We start from the raw sequence: 25,758 nt of genomic DNA on the forward strand, positions 1-25,758 counted from the left end.
CACGGCCACGAGATTATGGGCAGGCACTTGCTGATGCAATCACAGCGCCGCCCATAACCTCGTGCCTGCGACACACGTCACCAGCGGTCACTGTGCATACAGTGCACAGTCGCACGGCGCATGCTCGAGACATAGGGCGCAGTGGGCGGCGTCCTGATGTATGAAATGGAGCGTTGGGGGACGGTGTAAATCGGCAGGAGGGACAGTAACGGACACCAGACGGCCCGCCCACATGGATAATTTACAAGAACTTTATAAAGTATTTAATTTGGTTTAAAAGGAGGGCACAAAATCTATAGGAACCTTTCTAGAATGCAGCCCAGGAACTGCAGAAGGGGAAACGTTTTAGGTTTAAAGCTAAATTTCTGCTGACAGGTTCCCTTTAACCAAATCAACTAGAGCAATAACGCAGTTTAAAACTAGGGGATGAGCGGACCTGTGGATGTTCGGGTTCGCCGAGTTAAACAGAGCCAACCCACAGCCAGCCCAAAAGTAGTCCATCCATTAGATGTGCCAATTTTGGCGCTTTTCCAACTCTTCCCGATTGCCCTGGTGCAGTGACAATTGCGGCAATACTTTTGGAGTTGATGTCAGCTGTGTAGTGTCAGCTGGCGTCAAGCCCAGGGGTTAGTAACACACACACACACACACACACACACACACACACACATACACACACACACACACACAGGAAAAAAAAATAGATTTTTGGAATAACGACTCCTCCACACTCCCTCGTTAACTAATTTATTCATTTAAAAAATTCCTAGAAGTTCCGTCGTAATCCAATGTAGTACTGTCCCACAATGGCCATCGAATCGTATGGAGCCTCGTTCTTACACCGTGCACAGAATGCAGCTCCATACCAATCTATTTGTGTTGTGGGACATTACTCCATTGGATTACGTTGGAACTTCTAGGATTTTTATTAATTAATAAATTTGTTAATGAGGGAGTGTGGGGGGAGTCTTTATTCAAATGAACTATTTTTTTTCCTGTGTGTGTTTTTTTTAACTATACAATTGCTGGGTTAGTAATGGGGATGTCTGAAAGACTCCTCTCTATTACTTACCCCTGGGCTTGATGTCAGTTGTCAATTCATAGCTAAATTCCAAAAATATTAGCCCGATTGCCAACACACGTGAGCAATCGGGAAGAGCCAGGACAGAATTGGAGCATCTAATTGATGTGCCACTTCTGGGATGGTTGCAGGCTGCTATTTTTAGGGTGGTAAGGGCCCATTATTATGGGCCTTCCCAGCCTGATAATACCGGCCCTCAACTGTCTGCTTTACCTCAGCTGGTTATGAAAAATAGGGGCACCTCACTTATGTTTGTTTTATTTTTATTATTTTGTTTCCAGCAGTGGACAGGCACCTTCTGCATACAATAAAGTCTTTCAACAAACTTTATTCAGCATCCGAACAGCACCCAAACTCTGAACTCAGACATGGACGTCCGTGAAAAGTCCATGCTCAAGTTTGAGCCACGGACACTAGGTGTCCGGTATGAGTCCTGAACTTTACAGTTCAGTCATTTCTATTTACAACATTACACTTTTTTTTATTTAGAGACAGTTTGGTTTTCACGGGGCAGGGTCTGTTAGCCAGTAATTGCCATGGGGCGGTGCCTTCTGTGCTCGTCATGGATTGTGGTTTGGCAAAATGAATATGTTTTCCTGAATATTCCCTGTGAACTGTCCGCAGTCCTCACTATAAAAAGGAAGGACAGTGCAGAGGGAGAGGACTGCGCAGAACAGTGATCTCAGGAGGAGTTTTCACTTAAAGGTAACTTTATAATAGATTCCATAAGTAAAGGGGCTGTCCAGGTTTGAGATGAAAGTCTGCAGTTAGTCAATGTGACTGTAGAATTGTGAATCCTCCCTGCACACTGCCAGGATTCTCTGCTGCCGGTCGCAAAAGCAAGACAATAAGTATGTTATTTGTACACTGCCGGCCACATATCCATTAGACGTGCCTGGCCTAACTCCAAACAAGCAAACTACTGCATGCAGGGGCGTAACTACCGCGGTCGCAGGGGTCGCGATTGCGACCGGGCCCGCAGGTTAGGGGCCCGCGCTGCAGATCAGCAGCCGCTCCTGTCAGTGAGAGGAGCTGCGCTGTTCCTGCATTTTCAGTAGAAGCGGCCGGGCAGCGTGAGCTCTGCCCCCTCCAGTCTCTGCATGGGATTACTGTACACTGTGCTGCCGGCCTCTGCAGGAGATAGATCAGGTGAGGGCAGCAGCGCAGAGGCCGGCAGCACTTACCGTGTCCCTCTGTCCCAGCAGCGCAGGCTGTATATACTCTGCCTCCCTCCCCCTCGCTCTATGCAGTCACCGACAGCGTCTGATTGTTTATTTACTGATGTGCGACCATGTGGAGAGGGGTGAGCTGTGGCAGGAAAGTGCATCTGACCTTTACGTTCTATGTTATCTTAATGTAAACCGTTCAGTTGCTGCTTTGGACACTTTGGGATTTGGTGTGGGGGGTGAGGAGGATGAGGCTGATCAGGTGATTGGGGCCAGCCCACAGAATCAGTCACACTGTGAGCAGTGGGGAAGTGTTTGCAGCAGTTTGATGAAAGCAGCACAGCCAGGTCCTGTATCTAAATCCAGCTAAATTACTGTGCACTGCTCTGCTACATACACAGAAGACCTTGTGCACACGTGGCTTTTTTCATGCGTTTTTCCTTGCTTTTTTAAAGGGAACCTGTCATCAGGAATTTGGCTTTCAACCTAAACGTTTCCCCCTCTGCAGCTCGTGGGCTGCATTCTAGGAAGGTTTTTGTACTTTTTGTGCCCCTTTTTAAACCAAAATAAACACTTTATAAACTTGTACCTTTCTGTTTGAAAATCTTGTTAATTTTCCATGGGGGCGGGCCGTGTGGCGTCCGTTGCTGTATCTTACGCCGTCCCCCATGCTCCAAATCATGCCTCATAACGCCGCCCACTGCGCCGAGGTCCCGTGCACGCCGGGACACCTAGTGACGTGGTCGCAGGCACGAGAGTATGGGCGGCGCTGTGAATGCATCGCAAGTGCGCGCCCATACTCTCGTGTGCGCGCTCTCCCCCACTGCCTCCAGCGTTCTGCGCCGGCCCGACGTCACCTCCTTCCCATCGTACCCTGCAGCAGGAAATAGATGGGAGGAGCGGAGCACAGGAGAAGCAGAGGATCTGAGCGACGTACAGAGGGGAGAGCGCGCACACGAGAGTATGGGCACGCACTTGCGATGCAATCACAGCGCCGCCCATACTCTCGTGCATGCGACCACGTCACTAGGTGTCCCGGCGTGCACGGGACCTCGGCGCAGTGGGCGGCGTTATGAGGCATGATTTGGAGCATGGGGGGCGGCGTAAGATACAGCAACAGACGCTACACGGCCCGCCCCCATGGAAAATTAACAAGATTTTCAAACAGAAAGGTACAAGTTTATAAAGTGTTTATTTTGGTTTAAAAAGGGGCACAAAAAGTACAAAAACCTTCCTAGAATGCAGCCCACGAGCTGCAGAGGGGGAAACGTTTAGGTTGAAAGCCAAATTCCTGATGACAGGTTCCCTTTAATCTATAAAAGCAAGGAAAAATCATCTCAGCAAAGTCTGAGAATCCTGACTTGCTGTGCCCACGCTGTTTCTTGCAGTTTCTGTTGCTGAAAATAGAAGCAGCGTGTCAGTTGTTTCTGCATTTTTTTCCTGCTTTTTAACCAATTGACTTCAATGGAGTCAGTGAAAAATGCAGGAAAAAACGCATGTGTAATGCCCACGTTGAATATTTGTGTGTTATCTTCTTTTTTGACGACACTGGGGCTCCCTGCAGCCATTTCCTCATCTCAGTCTTTACTGCAGGACATTGCTTCTGGGAAGTCCAGTGATATCACAAGGTGAATCGAGTTCATGCCTGCAGATCACCAGGGTGTCCTGCAGATCCGCCGCCATGAACTCAGTTCACCTTGTGATGTCACCAGGGTTTCCTGCACCTAGGCCTTGTGGTCTTTACCACGGGACCTTGTTGCAGGGAACTCTGGTGACGGAGGTGCCCTGGTCTGTGAGGCGATCCATACCTCAGTAAACCGGGGTCATCATGGTGATGACCCAGGGTTGCCATGGCAGTGATCGGATCCCTGTGATTGCACTACAGGGACCCGATCGCCAGAGAGGGGTAAGCGATTCCTCTCCCTGCCTTCTGAATGTAGCAATCACATTGATTGCAGCATTTAGAGGGTTAAACTGCCGAGAGCGGCGCGGGTACTGCTGCTGGCAGCGAGAGCCAGGACATGGCGACCGCGGGGGTACAGCGCTTGAACCCCCATGATTGCCATGACTAAAAAACGCTCAAAAAGAAGTAGGTGAAAAAACACGCAAACGCAATAAAAAATGCTCGTTTTTTTCAGTTGCTTTTTTTCGCTCCAAACATGCGTTTTTATGTGTAGATTTTCTGCACATAAAAACACAAAGTGGGCGCATAGCCTAAAGTAGATTTGATGCAATATGTCCTGGGAGAGTGCTTTTATCTTTACAATACGTGAGCTGACTTCAGCAACCAATAGTTGGTGGTTGGGGTGAGGAGAGCAGGCAGGGGCGTAACGATCACACACGCAGAGATTGTTACCAGGTCCAAAGGTACAGGGGACACGCCAACCCCAGCTCCTACTTCAGCTGGATGAGCGTCTGAGGGCGCACATCCAGCTAAAATGCATCACAGCACATAGACCCTCTGGGTCCCTGCACTGCGATACACGCTGCCGGGCAAACAGTGGCTGGCAGCTGACGCCCATACCATGACTGGGGGCAGCGCATGGTAGTACTGTCTTGCTCTATAGCACACACTCTGTCAGCTGCAGGTCACTCTGCACTCGCTACAGAGGACACTTGGTGATGTGGGAGCAGAGGCAAGATGAGTAGAATTTTTTTTAAAATTATTTATATTTTTTTAATTATGCATTAGAGACAGGACAGGATTTAAAACGCTACAGGTGCCCATTCATCTGACCAACGTCCGGAGGGGGGCCCAGGTCCAACTTTCGCACCGGGGCCCATCGCACTCTAGTTACGCCACTGACTGCATGTATGCAAATTACATACTTGAAGTCATGTGAGTGCCTGTTCTTGCCGCCAGAGAATCCTGACAGCGTGCATTGCACGCACTGTAATGATTCAGAAGTAAGTAGTCATGTAGAGTGACTGTAGATTTCCACAATCCCTTTAACAGTAACTTAGCTCTAAATATTGACATCTGTCCAATGATTTAAAGGGAATCTGTCTCCAGGTTTTTGCTTCCCTCTCTGAGAACAGCCCAATGTAAAGACCCTAATTTAAGCAATGTGTATCAGGCTGCAGTTTTGAATAAGTTCCTGTTTTAACTGCTGCCATTTACTGGGTGTGAGCTCTGTATAACCCTGCCCACGCCTCTGATTTGCTTTATATGTACACTCTGTATAGGCAGAAAGCTAAGCAAAGCAGTGGTGAGGGATGGTTATATAGAGAGAATGAATATGTAGGACTACATGGCAGGAGGTTTGTTAGTCATCTAGTGCAGACATGGGCAAGGTGCGGTCCGCGGGCCGGATCCGGCCCGCCTACTGTGTGACCGGCCCGCCTACTGTGTGACCGGCCCGCCTACTGTGTGACCGGCCCGCCTACTGTGTGACCGGCCCGCCTGCCTTATCTGAGAGTTGGAGGCGTGGCCTGATCTACGATTTTATGCCTTAGCCCCGCACTCATTGCCTGTAGCTTTGTATCCTGCAGTGCAGTGCTAAGCAGCTGCCATGCCCCCCCTCTGCCAGTCACACCCCCTCTGGATGCTGGTCACTGTCTTTGGATGCCTTCCATGGCATCTATGCTGTTAGCCACGCCACGTCCCCTCTTGCTGCTCTCGATGCTGGCCACACCCCCTTTGTCTGCACCTTCAACCTAGGATCCTCACACGTGAGCGGCTCAGCTCCACAGCAGCCACTTCAAAAACGTCTGTTCTGCAACTGAGGTAATGTAAACCAGTAACAGCAGGGAGAAAGCAGTGTGAGTGCAGGAGGGGAGAGCAGGGGAGCAGCACTTGTGTCTTCTCAGGTCCCCCTGTGCCTGCAATAGAAGAAGCAGACACACAGGGGACTCAGATAAAGCAGCCAGAGGAGCCCTCAGGCTCTACTGCTGCAGTGCTGCCTGCCTGTGCCCTCAGTGCCCTCAGCGCCAGTATGTATGCCCCACTGGCCACCACTGTCAGTATGTATGCCCCACTGGACACCACTGTCAGTATGTATGCCCCACTGGCCACCACTGTCAGTATGTATGCCCCACAGACCACCAATATCAGTATGTATGCCCCACAGACCACCACTGTCAGCATGTATGCCCCACTGGCCACCACTGTCAGTATGCATGCTCCACTGGCCACCACTGTCAGTATGCATGCTCCACTGGCCACCACTGTCAGTATGTATGCTCCACTGGCCACCAGGGCCAGTATGTATGCTCCACAGGCCACCACGGTCAGTATATATGCTCCCCTCGCCACCAATATCAGTATGCATGCTCCCCTGGCCACCACTGTCAGTATGTATGCTCCACAGGCCACCAGGGCCAGTATGTATGCTCCACAGGCCCCAGTAATGTGTATGCCCTCTGCTGACCCCAGTAATGTCTATGCCACTTACTGACCCCAGTAATGTGTATTCCCCCCCCACTAACCCCAGTAGTGTGTATTCCCCCCACTGACCCCAGTATTGTGTATGTGTCGCGGGCGGAGGAGGGGACGCCGCGCTCTCCCACTGCTCGGGTTCGGCTGACACGGCTGCTGCGGCCTGCCGCTGCTCGGTGGCTCGAGCGATGGGCCGGATCTCGGGGACTCGAGCGGCGCTCCTCGCCCGTGAGTGAAAAGGGGAATTGGTGTTTTGGGATAGTTTATTGTCCGTGACGCCACCCACGGTTGTGGTGATTAAGTGGACACCACCGCTGCTCTTTCTGGGGAGCCCGGGAGTGATGGTACGGAGCAGCCAGTTGTTGTGTTGCCCCTCCGTGGGTAGGGGTTGGTGATCCCGGGGCCCAGTGATGGGGTTGGGATGGTGGACAGGCGGGTCTGGGGCTTGTGGAGGTGCAGGGGCAGCGCTGTGCCGCACGGCACGGAGGTACTCACTCAGCCAGTAAACACGACACAGTTCTCGGTAAACAAACGGCTGGTTGGACGGGTCCCTTGGACGGTTCACGGTGCTGATGTTCCCTGCAGTTAGCGGTGACGGTCTCTTCTCTGCACCCATGAAAGTCTCTTTGGTAGCGATGGGTCCCCACCGGTTACCCACTCCTCGGCTTCAAGCTGGGCCGAAGGAGCCCTACTTTGCCCGCAGGCGCTGGCCCTGGGAAACTGGTGCCCTGGCGGTGGTGGTGTCTCCCCTTCACGGTCGGGCTGTTGCCTTCAATCGGGACTTGGTTGTTAGGAGACAGACGTCCCCTTCACTGACGGATTTGGCAAATTATGGCGACTCCTAGCCTTGCCGGGATCCGAAAGGCCCCTGCCCTGGTGCTGACTGTTCTTCGTATACTGCTCCAGTACCGCCGGGTCACTACCCGTCCGCGGTCCTTCCAGCAACCTCCGAGCAGTCCCCCTGCAGACTGTCACCGCCATCTGCTGACCTTGCTGTCACAGTCCGGGGCCCACACCCGGACCAACTTCAGGCTTGCTTAACTGTCACTTTCCACTGACTCTACTCTCACTCTTTACTCCTTCTCCTTTCTCTTACTTTTCCTAACTGCCTGGTTCTCCCGCCTCCAGGGCTGTAAACTCCTCGGTGGGCGGAGCCAACCGCCTGGCCCACCCCCTGGTGTGGACATCAGCCCCTGGAGGAAGGCAACAAGGATTTTAGGTTAGCTTAGATGTACCTGCAGGGAATGTGGGGTGCGTGTGGTGTTGTGACCTGTGACCCCTGGCTGGCCCAGTGCGTCACATATGCTCCCCTGTTACGAGGGGGACCCGGGTAAGCGTGCCAAGATGGTATATGGACAGCCTCCGCCGGTCAAGGTCCACTGTGCGGTGTAGGGGACCGCTCCTATGGTGGGTGAAGAGTGAGCGGGTTGCTGCTAGCAATCGTCTGTTGAGGTCACAGACGATCTGCGTACACCGGCCCGCCCTAACCCATGAGGGTTGTATGGCACGGGGCTCACAGCTCGGTGTACCTGTTGCACGGGAGAAGCACAGAGGTGCCCACGCACGTGTGCCAGTGGAAGTCACGAGAATATGGCACGAGTGTAGCACAGAGGTGCCCACGCACCTGTGCTTCAAGAACCAGGTGAGTCCGGGGGAGACTCAAGAAGCTCACCTGGGACAGGAACACAGCCTGTTAAACGAGATACTTCCGGAGCAGCAAGGCAGGAACACGGCCTGCAGACCAGGTGCTGCCGGAGAAGCAAGGGCAAAGCCCACAAGAAGACAACAAATGACTGTACAGTGGCATAGCAGCACGCTACCAGTCATCCAACAATAAAGGACGGTCACGCGCCGCCATGATGGCCGGGGGAGCTTTTATGGAGGTGTAGCTCCTCCCAAGGGCGGGCGCGAGGCGGAGATGATGGACTTGACCCAATCAGGGTCCACGACGTCCCAGCCCGGCCAGTCAGGATTCACCACATCACCAGCCTCGTCATCAAGCCGTGTGACATCAGTGGGCGAATCCGGACACGCCACGCATTGCACATGCTCACCCTCCTGCCTCTGGGATATAGAGGCGGTATCCTCGGTCTCACAATGTGCAGAGATAATGGGAGTCTCACTGCTTCCCTGAGCAGCAAGCCTCTGCACAATGTGCAACCTCGCAGACCTTCGGGGCCGCTGAGCAGGAGGACGCAGGCAGGGAATGGGAGACCGCTTCACTCCTTGCAACAGGAGAACCACTAGGTGTCACTCTTCTGCTGCCTCTCTGAGCAGGTATCTCCTGCAGTCTGCCAGACCTTTGGTGCTGCTGAGCAGGAGGGCTCATGGCAGGCAAGGAATGGGAGACCGCCTCATTCCTTGCAACAGGAAAGCCACGAGGTGTAACATTACCCCTCCCGTCTAGGCCCCCTTCCTGTCTGTGCTCAAAGGCTGCTATCAAACCCGGGACTTGGATATGATCCTCCAATTCCCAGGATCTATGCTAAGGGCCACGACCAGCCCACTCCACGAGGTAGTACCTCCTGCCCCGTATGACTTTTGTCTCCACAAGCTTCGCTATCTCAGGGTCGTCGGACGGGAAGTCGGTTTGAGCCGGCAGAGACCCCGAGAACTTATTAAGTCGTACGGGTTTCAGGAGGGACACATGAAACGTGTTGGCTATAGCCTAGCGTGGAGGGAGCTGGAGTCAGTACGCTACCGGGTTTACCTGCTCTAGTAGTTTAAACGGACCCAGGTACCTAGGGGCAAACTTGGCTGCCTGTACCTGTAGGTTAATATTCTTGGAGGACAGCCACACTAGGTCACCAGGGGTGAAGGATGGTGCAGGGCGGCGGCGCTCATCAGCCGTTGTCACCATCCGGTCTTTAGCCCTCTTAAGGGCCTCCTGGGTGTTATCCCAGATCTCCCGGGCCTCGGTCGCCCAATCCTCCACTCTAGGATCGGGTGACGTAATGGGCATCGGAACCGGGATTCTGGGATGTTGTCCGTTATTGAGCAGGAACGGAGTCTGGCCAGAGGACTCATGGACCGAATTATTAATGGCAAATTCGGCCCAAGGAAGGAGGTTAGCCCAGTTGTCGTGGTGCGTGGAGATAAAATGGCAGAGGTAAGTTACCAAGGTCTGATTGGTCCTCTCCACCAGTCCATTGGTCTCGGGATGGTATGCGGAGGAGATGTTCAGCTCTATCTGCAGGAGCTTACAGAGCTCTCTCCCGAAGCGAGACGCGAACTGGGGATCCCGGTCGCTCACCACCTTGTCAGGCATGCCATGCAGCCTAAATACATGCCGAAAGAACAAGGTGGCGAGAGCACGCGACATCGGGAGTCGTGGGAGAGGCACCAAGTGAACCATTTTAGAGAAGTGATCCGTGATGACCCATACGACCCTGTGCCCTGCTGACTTGGGCAAATCTCCCAGGAAGTCCATCCCCACCACTTCCCAGGGATGATTCGGCACTGGCAGTGGGTGAAGAAGACCTGCCGGTCTCTGCCGGGACGGCTTATTCCCTGCACACGACATACAGGCTCCCACATACTCCTGTATGTCCTGGGGTAGTCTCGGCCACGAATAATGCCTGGTCACAAGGTCTCTGGTCCTTTTGACCCCGAAGGGACCCCCGACCTTGGAGGCATGGGCCCATGATAGCACCTCGTTCCGTAGTTCAGGGGGAACGAGGGTCTTGCCAGGTGGCACCTGGTCCAGAGAAGTGGGAGTGACCATCCTCAAGCTGTCCGGGGGTAGTATAAGACGAGGCTCCTCCTCGTCCTCCTCCAACACAACCATACAACGTGACAAGGCATCGGCCCGTACGTTCTTCTCACCGGCCAGGTGGCGGAAAATAAAGCGGAACCGGGAGAAGAATAGAGACCAACAGGCCTGCCTTGGGTTCAGGGGTTGTGCTGTCTGTAGGTATGTGATGTGTTTATGGTCGGAAAATACCTCAAATGAATGCTTCGCACCCTCCAGGAGATGCCGCCACTCCTGGAATGCAAGTTTCATCGCCAGTAACTCCCTATCCCCTATGGAGTAGTTCCTCTCGGCCGGAGAAAAGGTCTTGGAGAAAAAGAAACACGGATGCTTCCTTCCTCGTTCATTTTTCTGGTACAGGACTGCGCCTGCACCGACCGAAGAGGCGTCTACCTCCAGTAGAAAGGGTTTGGAGATGTCTGGACGATGAAGGATGGGAGCTCTGGAGAAGTGGGTTTTGAGAGTGTGAAATGCCTCTACCGTTTCCCGTGTCCACGCTTTGGGATTAGTGCCCTTGCGGGTAAGGGCAATGATGGGTGCTGCCACCGTCGAGAAGTTGGGAATGAACTGGCGATAATAATTGATGAACCCCAAGAATCGCTGGATCACCTTCAGCGAGCGGGGCTCAGGCCAGTTCATCACTGTCGCCAACTTCCCCGGATCCATTGCTAACCCCTGACTGGACACGATATACCCCAGGAACGGCAAGGATTCACGTTCAAAAACGCACTTTTCCAGCTTAGCGTATAACGAATGGGTGCGGAGCCTCTTAAGTACTTGAAGTGACAAGATCGGGGGAGAAGATAAGGATGTCATCCAGGTATGCAACCACGGAAAGATACAAATCCCGGAAAATGTCATTCACAAAGTCTTGAAATACGGCGGGGGCATTGCAGAGTCCGAAGGGCATTACGAGATACTCGTAGTGACCGTCCCTGGTGTTGAAGGCGGTCTTCCACTCATCGCCCTCTCGGACTTGCACTAGATTATACGCCCCGCGTAGATCCAGCTTCGTGAAGACCTTTGCCCCGCGGAATCGATCAAACAATTCCGTAATGAGGGGCAACGGGTATTTGTTCTTGATCGTGATTGCATTTAATCCCCTGTAATCGATACAGGGGCGCAGATCCCCTTCCTTCTTCTGCACGAAAAAGAACCCCGCACCGGCCGGTGAAATAGATTTGCGAATGAACCCCTTCGCCAGGCTGTCCTGAATATATTTGGACATAGCCTCCATCTCTGGAGCAGAGAGTGGATACACTCTGCCCCTAGGGGGCTCGGAGCCTGGCTTCAGGTCTATTCGGCAATCGTATGGCCGGTGGGGAGGAAGGGTATCTGCGGCCTTCTTGGAGAAGATGTCCCTGTAGGCCTCATAAGGCACCGGTAAACCCGGCCCCCCTGTATTCCCTGAGGGCCCAACCGACCTAATGGTAGTGGATGGTTCGGTAGTCACGAGGTGCTCCCTACAGGATTCTGCCCAGGATGAGATCTCCCCTGTTGCCCAGTTGAGTATAGGAGCATGCTGTCTCAACCAGGGGAGGCCCAGTAGGATCTCATCCGTCCCCTCTGAAAGCACCATGAAGGACACCTGCTCATGGTGTCCCGGTGGTACGTCCATCCTGAGAGGGACGGTGATCTGGGTGATGGGATCGACTAGTAGGGACCCGTTGCCTACCCGGATCCTGAGTGGCTTGGGCAACAGAATCAGGGGAACTGAATATCGGGTTGCCACGGAGGTCTTAATGAAATTGCCATCAGCGCCTGGTCCAATCTAGCCAGGGCAGAGAAGACAGTAGTGCCGAACTGCAACTGGGCGCTGATGGTCAACCTAGAGGGAGAGGTAGCGTCTAGAGTCGCCCCTCTGATGGAAACTAGACGCTGTCTTTTCCCAACGGTTTGAGACATCGGGTAGCTACGTGTCCCCTCTGCCCACAGGAAAAGCAGACACAAGACCGAGAACCTGGGGTAGAGGAGACCGCTTTGGATACCTCCATTGACTCCACAGAGTCGCCTACAGGGCTGGCTGGGAGGCCTATCTGGTGGAAGACGGGAACCAGACGCTTTAGGCCGAGAAGACGTGGGTGCTGAAGAGACCTTGAGCCTCCGCTCCGCCTGGCTGATGTCTATGCGAGAGGCAACCTGAATCAAGGACTCTAAAGTGGCAGGCACCTCACGCATGGCCAGTGCGTCTTTGACGAACCCTGCCAGACCCTCCCAGAACACAGGGATAAGGACCTTATCCGGCCAGTCCAGCTCTGCGGCAAGTGTCCTAAAGTGTACCGCAAAGTCCCCGACTGAAGCAGACCCTTGCCGAAGTCGTAGGAGGCGCAGCGCGGAGTCGTGGGTGACTTGAGGCCCGAGGAATACCATTCTCATGGCCCCAAGATAAGCTGCTAAGTTATTCACCACCCGATCTCCGCGCTCCCACAACGGCGTGGACCACTTCAGCGCTCTCCCTGTGAGCAAGGATTGGACGAAGGCTACCTTCGCCTTCTCGGTAGCGTAAAGAGTCGCAGACAGCTCTAAGTAGGTGGTGACCTGGTTTATAAAACCACGGCAGTCGGAGCTGTCCCCACTAAATCGCTCTGGAAGCGCAAGGCGAGGTGACCTTCCACCCAATAGCACAGCCTGGGAAGCCGCCTGGGTGGCGACTGTCGTTAGAGTAGTCTTATCGGAGGAAGACTGCTCCACTGCTGCCAATCGTGACTCCAACTGCTGCACATAACGCAGCAACTGCTGCTGCTCTTCAGCCATAGCCAGACCTTTGGCGCGACCGTAGTGTTACGAGGGGGACCCGGGTAAGCGTGCCAAGATGGTATATGGACAGCTTCCGCCGGTCAAGGTCCACTGTGCGGTGTAGGGGACCGCTGCTATGGTGGGTGAAGAGTGAGCGGGTTGCTGCTAGCGATCGTCTGTTGAGGTCACAGACGATCTGCGTACACCGGCCCGCCCTAACCCGTGAGGGTTGTATGGCACGGGGCTCACAGCTCGGTGTACCTGTTGCACGGGGGAAGCATAGAGGTGCCCACGCACATGTGCCAGTGGAAGTCACGAGAATATGGCACGAGGGTAGCACAGAGGTGCCCACGCACCTGTGCTTCAAGAACCAGGGGAGTCCGGCGGAGACTCAAGGAGCTCACCTGGGACAGGAACACGGCCTGTTAAACGAGATACTGCCGGAGCAGAAAGGCAGGAACACGGCCTGCAGACCAGGTGCTGCCGGAGCAGCAAGGGCAAAGCCCACAAGAAGACAACAAATGACTGTACAGTGGCGTAGCAGTACGCTGCCAGTCATCCAACAATAAAGGTTGGTCACACGCCGCCATGATGGCAGGGGGAGCTTTTAAGGAGGTGTAGCTCCACCCAAGGGCGGGCGCAAGGCGGAGATGATGGACTTGACCCAATCAGAGTCCACGACGTCCCAGCCCTGCCAGTCAGGATTCACCACATCACCAGCCTCGTCATCAAGCCGTGTGACGTCAGTGGGCGAATCAGGACACGCCACGCATTGCACATGCTCACCCTCCTGCCTCTGGGATATAGAGGCGGGATCCTCGGTCTCACAATGTGCAGAGATAATGGGAGTCTCACTGCTTCCCTGAGCAGCAAGCCTCTGCACAATGTGCAACCTCGCAGACCTTTGGGGCCGCTGAGCAGGAGGACCCGTGGCAGACAGGGAATGGGAGACCATCTCATTCCTTGCAACAGGAGAGTCACGAGGTGTAACACTCCCCACTGGCCACAGTAATGTGTATGCTCCCCACTAACCCCAGTATTGTCTATGCCCCCCACTGGCCCCAGTAATGTCTATGCTCCTGTGGCGCCCTGGACTAGCCAGGTCGTCAGAAGGACTACAACACGACACCCCCACCCCGAGATAGGTACATCAGTCAGACACAAATCCTTGTTGCCTCCTTCCAGGGGCTCATGTCCACACCAGGTGGGGTGGAGCCAGGCGGTTGGCCCCACCCACTGAGGAGTTCACAGTCCTGGAGGCAGGAAAGGAAGAAGGTGGAGTTCAGCTCAGGCAGAGCTCGAGTGCAGTTAGGGAAGTGGTGGTAGTAGAGCAGCAAACTGACTGTGTCCGGGTACGTGGCCCGGGCACCGAGAGCAAGGTTGGCAGACGGTGGTGGCCTTCTGCAGGAGAGGCAGATCAACGCGGAACCGTAGGACCGGGGATGGGCAGTGGCCCGCCGGTACCGAACCGGGAAGTGAAGCCAGCACAAACTGGCAGGGCCTGCGGACCCCGACCAGGCTTGGAGTCGCTGTTAAACAGGTCAAATCCGTTAGTGACCGGAACCCCAGGGGTTTCCTAACAGCCAAGACCCGATTGAAGGCAACCGTCCAACCAGCAAAAGGGAAATACAGCTAGAGTTCCCAGGGCCAAAGCCTGCGGGCAAAAGGGCTCCTCCGGCACATATACACGCTGGGGAGCGGGTTACCGGTGGGAAGCCATCGGGACCGAACATACACAAAAGGTGCAGGGAAAGGCAGCCACCACCAACCATCCGGGAGAAACCACAGCTGCGGGAGCCGTCCATCCAGCCGTTTGTTTTACCAGAGACTTTGCATCCATTTGTGGCTGAGTCAGTACTACCGTGCCATCCGGTACCGCGCTGCGCAGTCCAAGCGACCCTGCACCTTGCCAGCCCTGCCTCCTTGTCACCTCACCGGGCCCTGGGACCACCAACCCCCCTACCCACGGAGGGGAGAGAAACATCCCAGCTGCTCCCTACCATCACTCCCGGGATCCCCGTTACCAGCAGCGGTGGTGCCCACCTTCACCATAACCCGTGGGTGGCATCACGGACTAAATCCCCAAACCAAACTACCCCTTTCACTCACGGGCGAGGAGCGCCGCTCGAGTCCCCGGATCCGGCCCATTGCTCGAGCCACCGAGCAGCAGCAGCAGCGACGGACCCGAGCGTTAGTGAGCGCAGCGCCCCGCCGCCCATGACACTCCCCACTGGCCCCAGTAATGTCTATGCTCCCCACTGGCCCCAGTAATGTCTATGCTCCCCACTGGCCTCTATATTTTCATTGAACCTTTGTATTGTTTACCTCCTTGTTTGTTTATGGAGGGATAGTATATATATATATATATATATATATATATATATATATATATATATATATATATATATACACACACATACTATATACAGTATTGTGTAGAAATGAGTTACTTATATTAGTCTGGCCCTCTAAAACCATCCCAATTTATCCTGCGGCCCCATGGGAAAATTAATTGCCCACCCCTGCTCTAGTGATAATTTCCAGCTGATAAAACCCTGCTTTCTTCAAAACTTCATTAAACAGTTCAGTAATTGACACCGCTAGAATCAGGGTCTCTTTCTATCTGTCACTTATTAGGCTGTGTGTAGTAGTTTCAATACAATAAGTGTTTTAACAGCAGGAGATTATCACTGCAGGACTAGATGTCTCATGGCTTCTAGTCTGACCAAGCAGCTTTTTGTCAATAGACAATGTACACAGAGCTGTGATGTGGGTGGGATTAGCCTTCTGACCTTTGCTACATTCCAAGTCTAAGGGCGGCTTTGCACACTACGACATCGCAGGTGCGATGTCGGTGGGGTCAAATCGAAAGTGACGCACATCCGGCGTCACTTGCGATGTCGTAGTGTGTAAATCCTAGATGATACGATGAACGAGCGCAAAAGCGTCGTTATCGTATCATCGCTGCAGCCTCCGACATTTCCATAATGCCGGTGCAGCGACAGGTACGATGTTGTTCCTCGTTCCTGCGGCAGCAAACATCGCTGTGTATGAAGCCGCAGGAGCGAGGAACTTCACCTTACCTGCCGCCGGCTGCAATGAGAAGGACGGAGGTGGGCGGGATGTTTACATCCTGCTCATCTCCGCCCCTCCGCTTCAATTGGCCGCCTGCCGTGTGACGTCACTGTGACGCCGCACGACCTGCCCCCTAAGGAAGGAGGCGGGTCGCCGGCCAGAGGGACGTCGCACGGCAGGTATGTGCGTGTAAAGCTGCCGTAGCGATAATAATCGCTACGGCAGCTTTCACTAGATATCGAACGTGCGACAGGGGCGGGACTATCGCTGCTGCATCGGTAACACATTGTTACCGATGTTGCAACGTGCAAAGCCCGCCTAAAACCTCTAATAGTGTCACAACTGCTGCATCCAGTAATCTATGTGATACATCTTTGGAATCAGCATCTCTGCCCCTCTTAGGTAGCAAAAACCTGGTGACAGATTCCCTTTAAGTCCTCTAGACAGATCTCAGTTTTCAAATCTATATTCAGACTCCGTAATTTGAATCATAATCCAGACCAAATTTTGCATTCACGGGAGGCCTCCTAAAATTAAATTGCAGAGATGTCTCTTAAACAATTGTAACAATCCCATCCGAGTCTGGACTGTTGGATGCTGTGATATGGTGCGCACTCACCTCTGCTGTAATAGCTGACCGCCCCGAACATCAGGAACACCAGAAACAGTTTGGCTCCAAGAGCAGCGCACAATGCAATGTACCCCATTCTGCTGCTGCCCCCTGCTGTAAACTTAAAGAAGTACACCGATCCTTCCACTTTTCCGTGACTGTTTGTGGCCACACAGGTGTACTTCCCATCGTTTCGTAGGTGATGTAGTTCTGTGGTTCGCTGATGCTTTAAGGTGGCACTGGTGAGAATTGGATCTTCATGAGCGTTCACAGGGTCGGTCCAGATCAAAGACGGCACAGGCTCCCCTTCGGCTGTACAGACGGCGTGGTATCCACGAGCCTTATCAAATGCCACTGAGATATTCACAATCCTAGGAGGGGCTGGAAACATATACATGTATGTTAATATAGTCTAATAATATATTGACTTTTATAGTTTTCATTGTGGAACGATCTAGTAACTTCTTTAACCGCTTGGAATTTTTTGGAAACCTTGGGTTAAAAGAAGATGCTCAAAAGTCTGAACATATGATTATCAAGTAGTTTTTACAAGAAAATGTTCATATTCATATTTTTCAGTGTTTAGCGCTTTGTCAGGTGGATTCTGCTCTAAAAACCTCCTGAAAAAGCGCTAGCGAAACACTGAAAAGTATAAAGGATTTCTCCGCTTTTTCAGGTGGTTTTTAGAGCGGTATCCACCTTAAAAATGTCATGTTTATATACATTAAAATCCCATTTGGTCCATCAATAAAGATATCTTACCAGATAAATGCAGCCAAGTTCCAGATTTTGTCTCATACTTGTCATGTCTATCAGTGGACAGTTCCACCCGGCAGTAGTATCTGTTACTATCCTCCCAGGTCAGGTTCTCAATGCTGATGGAGATGTTGTTGTTACGAAGGTTTCCAATCATTCGGAACTTGTTCATGTAGTTGACGGTGGTCTTACACGGGTCACTGACGGTGTCGCTCGCACACTTGAAGACCACGGTGCCGTTGTAAGGATGTCTGATTCTCCAAATGACGGTTAACCCAATGTCATGGCTCTTGTGAGGGTGACTGAACCAACACGGCAAAGAGGCCGATTTACCAATCTCACCAGAGACATCTTTAGAGACTTGTAGAGACCAAGAATTTCCAAGCACATCTGATATACAACAGGAGAAAAATATGCATCAACAGAAGGTGAAAAGCAATGGAAGACTTACAGAGAGACACAAAGCTCAGAGACAGCCACGTCTGATACCGTCTGTGGACAGAGGCAGAAAACTAAACAATCCTAAAGTGGCAGCTCTGTGTTAGTAAATATGGTATATAGTGGTAATATAAATTATAATACTATAATACTACAAAGAACAACATAACTATCAAAATACTACTATAATACTGCTCCTATGTTCAGGAACATAACTACTATAATACTGCCCCCTATGTACAAGGATATAACTACAATAATACTGCCTCCTATGTACAAGAATATAACTACTATAATACTGCCCCATGTACAAGAATATAACTACTATAATACTGCCCCCTATGTACAAGAATATAACTACTATAATACTGCCCCTATGTACAAGAATATAACTATTATAAATCTGCTCCTATGTACAAGAATATAACTACTATAATACTGCCCCCTATGTACAGGAATGTAACTACTATAATACTGCCCCCTATGTACAAGAATATAACTACTATAATACTGCCCCTATGTACAAGAATATAACTACTATAATACTGCCCCCTATGTACAGGAATGTAACTACTATAATACTGCCCATATGTACAGGAATGTAACTACTATAATACTGCCCCCTATGTACAAGAATATAACTACTATAATACTGCCCCTATGTACAAGAATATAACTACTATAAATCTGCTCCTATGTACAAGAATGTAACTACTATAATACTGCCCCTATGTACAAGAATATAACTACTATAATACTGCCCCCTATGTACAAGAATATAACTACTATAATACTGCCCCCTATGTACAAGAATATAACTACTATAATACTGCTCCTATGTACAAGAATATAACTACTATAATACTGCTCCTATGTACAAGAATATAACTACTATAATACTGCTCCCTATGTACAAGAATGTAACTACTATAATGCTGTCCCTATGTACAATAATATAACTACTATAATACTGCCCCCTATATACAAGGATATAACTACAATAATACTGCCTCCTATGTACAAGAATATAACTACTATAATACTGCCCCTATGTACAGGAATATAACTACTATAATACTGCTCCGATGTACAAGAATATAACTACTATAATACTGCCCCTATATACAAGAATATAACTACTATAATACTGCCCCCTATGTACAAGAATAAAACTACTATAATACTGCTCCTATGTACAAGAATATAACTACTATAATACTGCTTCCTATGTACAAGAATATAACTACTATAATACTGCCCCCTATGTACAAGAATATAACGACTATAATACTGCTCCTATGTACAAGAATATAACTACTACTCGTACAATACTCTTCCTATATGGTGATAAAGCCATGACATCTTCGTAGTAAAATTTGTGTAAAATAATGTTGCCAAATAATACATTCATTATATTAAGGGTTTAATATGTGACCACTTTATATGCTCTTTGTGGAGGGAGTTGTTGGGAGCTCGGTGCTTTCATTTACAGGGTATAATATTTTAGGACAGATACTCACTTTTAGATGGACGACCGAAGCAACCAGCAAATAGGAGAAGTAATACTCTCATCGTCTCTACTGATCAGACTGATATCGTCAGCAGAGTTAAGAAATTTTGGGAAAAGGGGAAGTAAAGATGATGGAGGCGACCTTGTGACCTGCACTTGATGTGTTTAGGCGGAATACAGGAATTTTCCACTTTGGTCATAAGTTCCTGAGGAAGATGCCACAAAAAAGTTATATATTGTCTGACTGGGGATAATACAGTGCCTAAAAGTAGTATTCAACCCCCTGCAGATTTAGCAGGTTTGATAAAATGCAAATAAGTTAGGGCCTGCAAACTTCAAACAAGAGCAGGATTTATTAACAGATGCATAAATCTTACAAACCAACAAGTTATGTTGCTCAGTTAAATTTTAATAAATTTTCAACATAAAAGTGTGGGTCAATTATTATTCAACCCCTAGGTTTAATATTTTGTGGAATAACCCTTGTTTGCAATTACAGCTAATAATCGTCTTTTATAAGGCCTGATCAGGCCGGCACAGGTCTCTGGAGTTATCTTGGCCCACTCCTCCATGCAGATCTTCTCCAAGTTATCTAGGTTCTTTGGGTGTCTCATGTGGACTTTAATCTTGAGCTCCTTCCACAAGTTTTCAATTGGGTTAAGGTCAGGAGACTGACTAGGCCACTGCAACACCTTGATTTTTTCCCTCTTGAACCAGGCCTTGGTTTTCTTGGCTGTGTGCTTTGGGTCGTTGTCTTGTTGGAAGATGAAATGACGACCCATCTTAAGATCCTTGATGGAGGAGCGGAGGTTCTTGGCCAAAATCTCCAGGTAGGCCGTGCTATCCATCATCCCATGGATGCGGACCAGATGGCCAGGCCCCTTGGCTGAGAAACAGCCCCACAGCATGATGCTGCCACCACCATGCTTGACTGTAGGGATGGTATTCTTGGGGTCGTATGCAGTGCCATCCAGTCTCCAAACGTCACGTGTGTGGTTGGCACCAAAGATCTCGATCTTGGTCTCATCAGACCAGAGAACCTTAAACCAGTCTGTCTCAGAGTCCTCCAAGTGATCATGAGCAAACTGTAGACGAGCCTTGACATGACGCTTTGAAAGTAAAGGTACCTTACGGGCTCGTCTGGAACGGAGACCATTGCGGTGAAGTACGTTACTTATGGTATTGACTGAAACCAATGTCCCCACTGCCATGAGATCTTCCCGGAGCTCCTTCCTTGTTGTTCTTAGGTTAGCCTTGACTCTTCGGACAAGCCTGGCCTCGGCACGGGTGGAAACTTTCAAAGGCTGTCCAGGCCGTGGAAGGCTAACAGTAGTTCCATAAGCCTTCCACTTCCGGATGATGCTCCCAACAGTGGAGACAGGTAGGCCCAACTCTGTGGAAAGGGTTTTGTACCCCTTGCCAGCCTTGTGACCCTCCACGATCTTGTCTCTGATGGCCTTGGGATGCTCCTTTGTCTTTCCCATGTTGACCAAGTATGAGTGCTGTTCACAAGTTTGGGGAGGGTCTTAATTAGTCAGAAAAGGCTGGAAAAAGAGATAATTAATCCAAACATGTGAAGCTCATTGTTCTTTGTGCCTGAAATACTTCTTAATACTTTAGGGGAAACAAACAGAATTCTTGTGGTTTGAGGGGTTGAATAATAAATGACCCTCTGAATAAACTTTTCACAATTTAAAAAAAAAATAAAAAAAGAAATAACATTCTTTTTTGCTGCAGTGCAGTTCACACTTCCAGGCTGATCTACAGTCCAAATGTCACAATGCCAAGTTAATTCCGAATGTGTAAACCTGCTAAATCTGCAGGGGGTTGAATACTACTTGTAGGCACTGTAAGTGTTATTATGGCTCTGTCCATCATTTTATACTGCCCCTATACACACATATAGTATGGACATATGTAAACAGTTTTGTGGAAAATTTAGGATCTTTCAAACCTACAATGATCTAGATAGGTCCAAAAGTAATTCTTCATCCAGAGCTCTAAGGTTAGGGCTAGAAGGCAACCGTGGCTGGGACACCAACGATCGATCTGTGCTGCGCTACATAGCAATACAATGCGGAGGATATAGCACCTGCAGAGAGCCATCTTTGGCCACGTCAGCAATGTCGCTGTCTAGCCCCAGACTAAGGCGGGCTTTGCACACTACGACATCGCAGGTGCGATGTCGGTGGGGTCAAATTGAAAATGACGCACTTCCGGCATCGCATGCGACATCGTAGTGTGTAAAGGCTCGATGATACGATTAACGAGCGCAAAAGCGTCGTAATCATATCATCGGTGCCGCGTCGGCGTAATCCATGATTACGCTGACGCGACAGTCCGATGTTGTTCCTCGCTCCTGCGGCAGCACACTTCGCTGTGTGTGTGAAGCCGCAGGAGCGAGGAACATCTCCTACCGGCGTCACTGCGGCTTCCGTAGGATATGCGGAAGGAAGGAGGTGGGCGGGATGTTTACATCCCGCTCATCTCCGCCCCTCCGCTCCTATTGGCCGCCTGCCGTGTGACGTCGCAGTGACGCCGCACGACCCGCTGTCAGGGCCAGGCGGTCGGGCAGACCCAGGAGGTGGATCCACTGGGCCGAACTCTAAGATGGTGGTAAGGAGTCCGGTAGCTGCAGCAGTATGGGCAGTAGAACAGTCCGTGCAAGTGAAGGTACCGAAGAAGTCCCTGGGACCACGGAGTCACGGATGGTAGTCCGGGTGACGTAGCTCAGGTTCGGAAGCCGAGATGATGTCAGGCGGGGTCCGGAACCTTTTGGAGCGAGATGACGGGTCACTGCAGGGATCCGAGATGGTACGGACTGTCAGATGGCAGACGGACAGCGTGCGGGGTTCGGGATTCAGCAGGCCCGGCTGGCGAGGCAGGATCAGCTCTAGAAGAGAGATACGTGAGTATGGCAAGACGACACAAGGAGACCTGACTCCTAGCTTGGAAAACACGAAGATCAGGCCCCGCCCCCTTGGACACTAACCCCCTTTATACCCTGTACCTGTTCAACCTCATTTCCTGTTAATGGACGCTGGCCCTTTAAGAAAGGGTCAGTGACCGCGCGCGCGCCCTAATGCGCATGCGCGCCGCCCGGGTGCCAGAAGCCAGGGAAGGAGGCTGAGAGGAGGACGCAGGGGAGCCGGCCAGATCCTGGGAAGCCGTCGGGCGCCGGAATCGGGCACCAGGGGGCCTGGGAAGGACGGGCACCGGAGGCTGGAGAGCGGGGAGCGTGGCAGGTGAGCCGGGGAGCGGGGGTGAGGACCCGGGGAGCGTGACAGTACCCCCCCCCCCCACGCCCCCCTCCCCGCAACCGGGACATGAAGGCACGGATCAGAGGAGTGCCCACGTTCTCCCTGGGCTCCCAGGACCTATCCTCAGGACCATACCCTTCCCAGTCCACCAGGAAGAACTGTCGACCACGTACGGTCTTCATGGCCACGATATCCCTTACCGCATAGATGTCGTCATCGGCTATAGGAGGAGGAGCCGAACTGGCAGCAGCGGAGAAGGGACCAAGGACAACCGGCTTGAGCAGGGAGACGTGGAAGGAGTTGGGTATCCTCATCGTGGCCGGGAGCTGGAGCTTGTAGGAGACCTCATTGATTTTGCTGAGGACTTTAAACGGCCCGATGTAGCGAGGACCCAGCTTGTAGGATGGTATCTTCAACCGGATGTACTGGGAAGCAAGCCAGACTAGATCTCCAGGAGAGAAACACGGAGGGTCCAGACGCCTCTTGTCAGCGTGTTTCTTCATCCGCTGGGAAGCGCGTCCAAGGGACGCCTTGACAGAGTCCCAAATGGTAGCGAAGTCACGGGCTACAGTATCAGCCGCAGGGACATCCGAAGAAGGGGATACAGGCAATGGGACGGAGGGCTGAAGTCCGTAAACGACATGGAAGGGAGATTCGGAGGACGACTCACTGATGTGGTGGTTATGTGAGAATTCAGCCCAAGGCAGAAGCGTGGACCAGTCGTCGTGATGGGCGTTGACATAGTGACGTAAGAAGGAGGTCAAGATTTGATTGACCCTCTCCACTTGGCCATTAGACTGAGGATGGTATGCAGATGAAAAGTCCAGAGTCACTCCCAGATGTGTGCAGAGCGCCCTCCAGAAGCGGGAGGTGAACTGAGTTCCTCTGTCGGACACGATGTGGGATGGAAAGCCATGCAAGCGGAAGATGTGATGTATATAGGCTTCCGCGAGTTCCTGAGCAGAGGGCAGTCCAGCCATAGGGACGAAGTGAGCCATTTTGGAGAACCGGTCCACCACGACCCATATGACCGTGTGTCCGGAGGACAATGGCAAGTCAGTAATAAAATCCATTGCTATGTGTTGCCACGGAACTGAGGGTATCGGCAGAGGCAGAAGACGGCCATAGGGCAGGTGTTTGGGCGTCTTGTTCCTGGCACAAGAGGAGCAGGCAGAGACAAAAGCAGCGACGTCCGTGCGAAGGGATGGCCACCAGTAATGGCGTACAATCGCACCCCATGTTCTCTTCTGGCCTGCATGGCCGGCTGTTTTTGAGGCATGGCCCCAGTGTAACACTTTTTGTCTGTCAGTCTCAGAGACATAGGTCTTTCCGGGCGGTATCTGGGCCAGGGTGACAGGGGCCACCGGAATGATCTTGCTAGGAGAGATGATAGGTTGGGTAGTCTCTTCCTCCTGCTCCATGGGCATGAAAGACCTAGACAAGGCATCAGCGCGTACATTTTTGTCCGCGGGTCGGAAATGGAGCTGGAAGTCAAACCTGGCAAAGAATAAGGACCACCTGGCTTGCCGTGGGTTCAGTCGCTGAGCGGACCGCAAGTATTCCAGGTTCTTGTGGTCCGTGTAGATAATCACGGGGTACACTGCTCCTTCCAGGAGGTAGCGCCACTCCTCCAGAGCCAGTTTGACTGCCAATAATTCTCGGTCACCGATGGTGTAGTTGCGTTCAGGCGCTGAGAAGCTCTTGGAGAAGAAACCGCAAGTCACCATCTTCCCGGAGGAGGACTTCTGCATGAGCACTGCTCCGGCTCCCGAGGAGGAGGCATCCACCTCCAAGGTGAACTGGCGGTTTAACTCCGGACGGTGGAGTACAGGAGCGGAGGCAAATGCTCGCTTCAGTGAGCAAAACGCGGCGTCGGCCGCAGGTGACCAGTCCTTTGGATTAGCCTCCTTTTTGGTCAAAGCGGAGAGAGGAGCAGTCAGGGCAGAGAAGTGAGGGATAAACTGGCGGTAGTAGTTGGCGAATCCCAGGAACCGTTGGATTGCCTTCAGTCCAGAAGGGGGAGGCCAGTTGAGTATGGAGGAGACCTTCTTTGGATCCATCTGCAGCCCTGTACCCGAGATGATGTATCCCAGGAAAGGAAGAGAGGACTGCTCAAAGACACACTTCTCATATTTGGCGTAGAGACGGTTCTCTCTCAGTCTTTGTAGAACCAGCTGTACGTTCTCTCTGTGGGTCTGGAGGTCCGGAGAGTAGATAAGGATGTCATCCAGATAAACTACTACACAGATGTAGAGGAGGTCCCGGAATATGTCGTTCACCAATTCTTGGAAGACTGCTGGTGCGTTACACAAGCCGAAGGGCATCACGCAGTATTCATAGTGCCCATCGCGAGTATTAAACGCGGTCTTCCATTCGTCCCCAGAGCGGATACGAACTAGGTTGTAGGCACCCCGCAGATCCAGCTTGGTGAACACACGGGCTCCTCTGAGCCGGTCGAACAATTCGGGGATGAGCGGCAGAGGGTACTTGTTTTTGACGGTGATCTGATTCAGACCCCGGTAGTCGATGCATGGGCGTAGGTCACCCTCTTTCTTCTTAACGAAGAAGAAGCCTGCTCCCGCAGGAGAGGAGGATCTCCGGATGAATCCCTTTGCCAGGCTCTCTGTGATGTAGGTAGACATGGCCCTGGTTTCGGCGGGAGACAACGGATATATCCGTCCTCGAGGTGGTGTTGCTCCTGGGAGCAGGTCGATGGCACAATCGTAGGGACGGTGTGGCGGAAGTACCTCAGACTCCTTCTTGTCAAAAACGTCTGCGAAGGACCAATAGGCCGAGGGCAGTTCCGGTAGGTTCTCTGGAACCGGAGGTCGTCGGATGGGTTGTATGGACTTCAGACACTTCTCATGACAAGCAGGACCCCATCGGGTGATTTCGCCAGTACCCCAGCTGACTGATGGTTCGTGAGTCCGCAACCAGGGAAGTCCCAGCAGGATTTGATGGGACATGTGTGGAAGGACGTAGAGAGCGATGTTCTCG

This window comes from Anomaloglossus baeobatrachus, chromosome 1 (genome assembly GCF_048569485.1).
Source record: "Anomaloglossus baeobatrachus isolate aAnoBae1 chromosome 1, aAnoBae1.hap1, whole genome shotgun sequence".
Classification (NCBI taxonomy): domain Eukaryota; kingdom Metazoa; phylum Chordata; class Amphibia; order Anura; family Aromobatidae; genus Anomaloglossus; species Anomaloglossus baeobatrachus.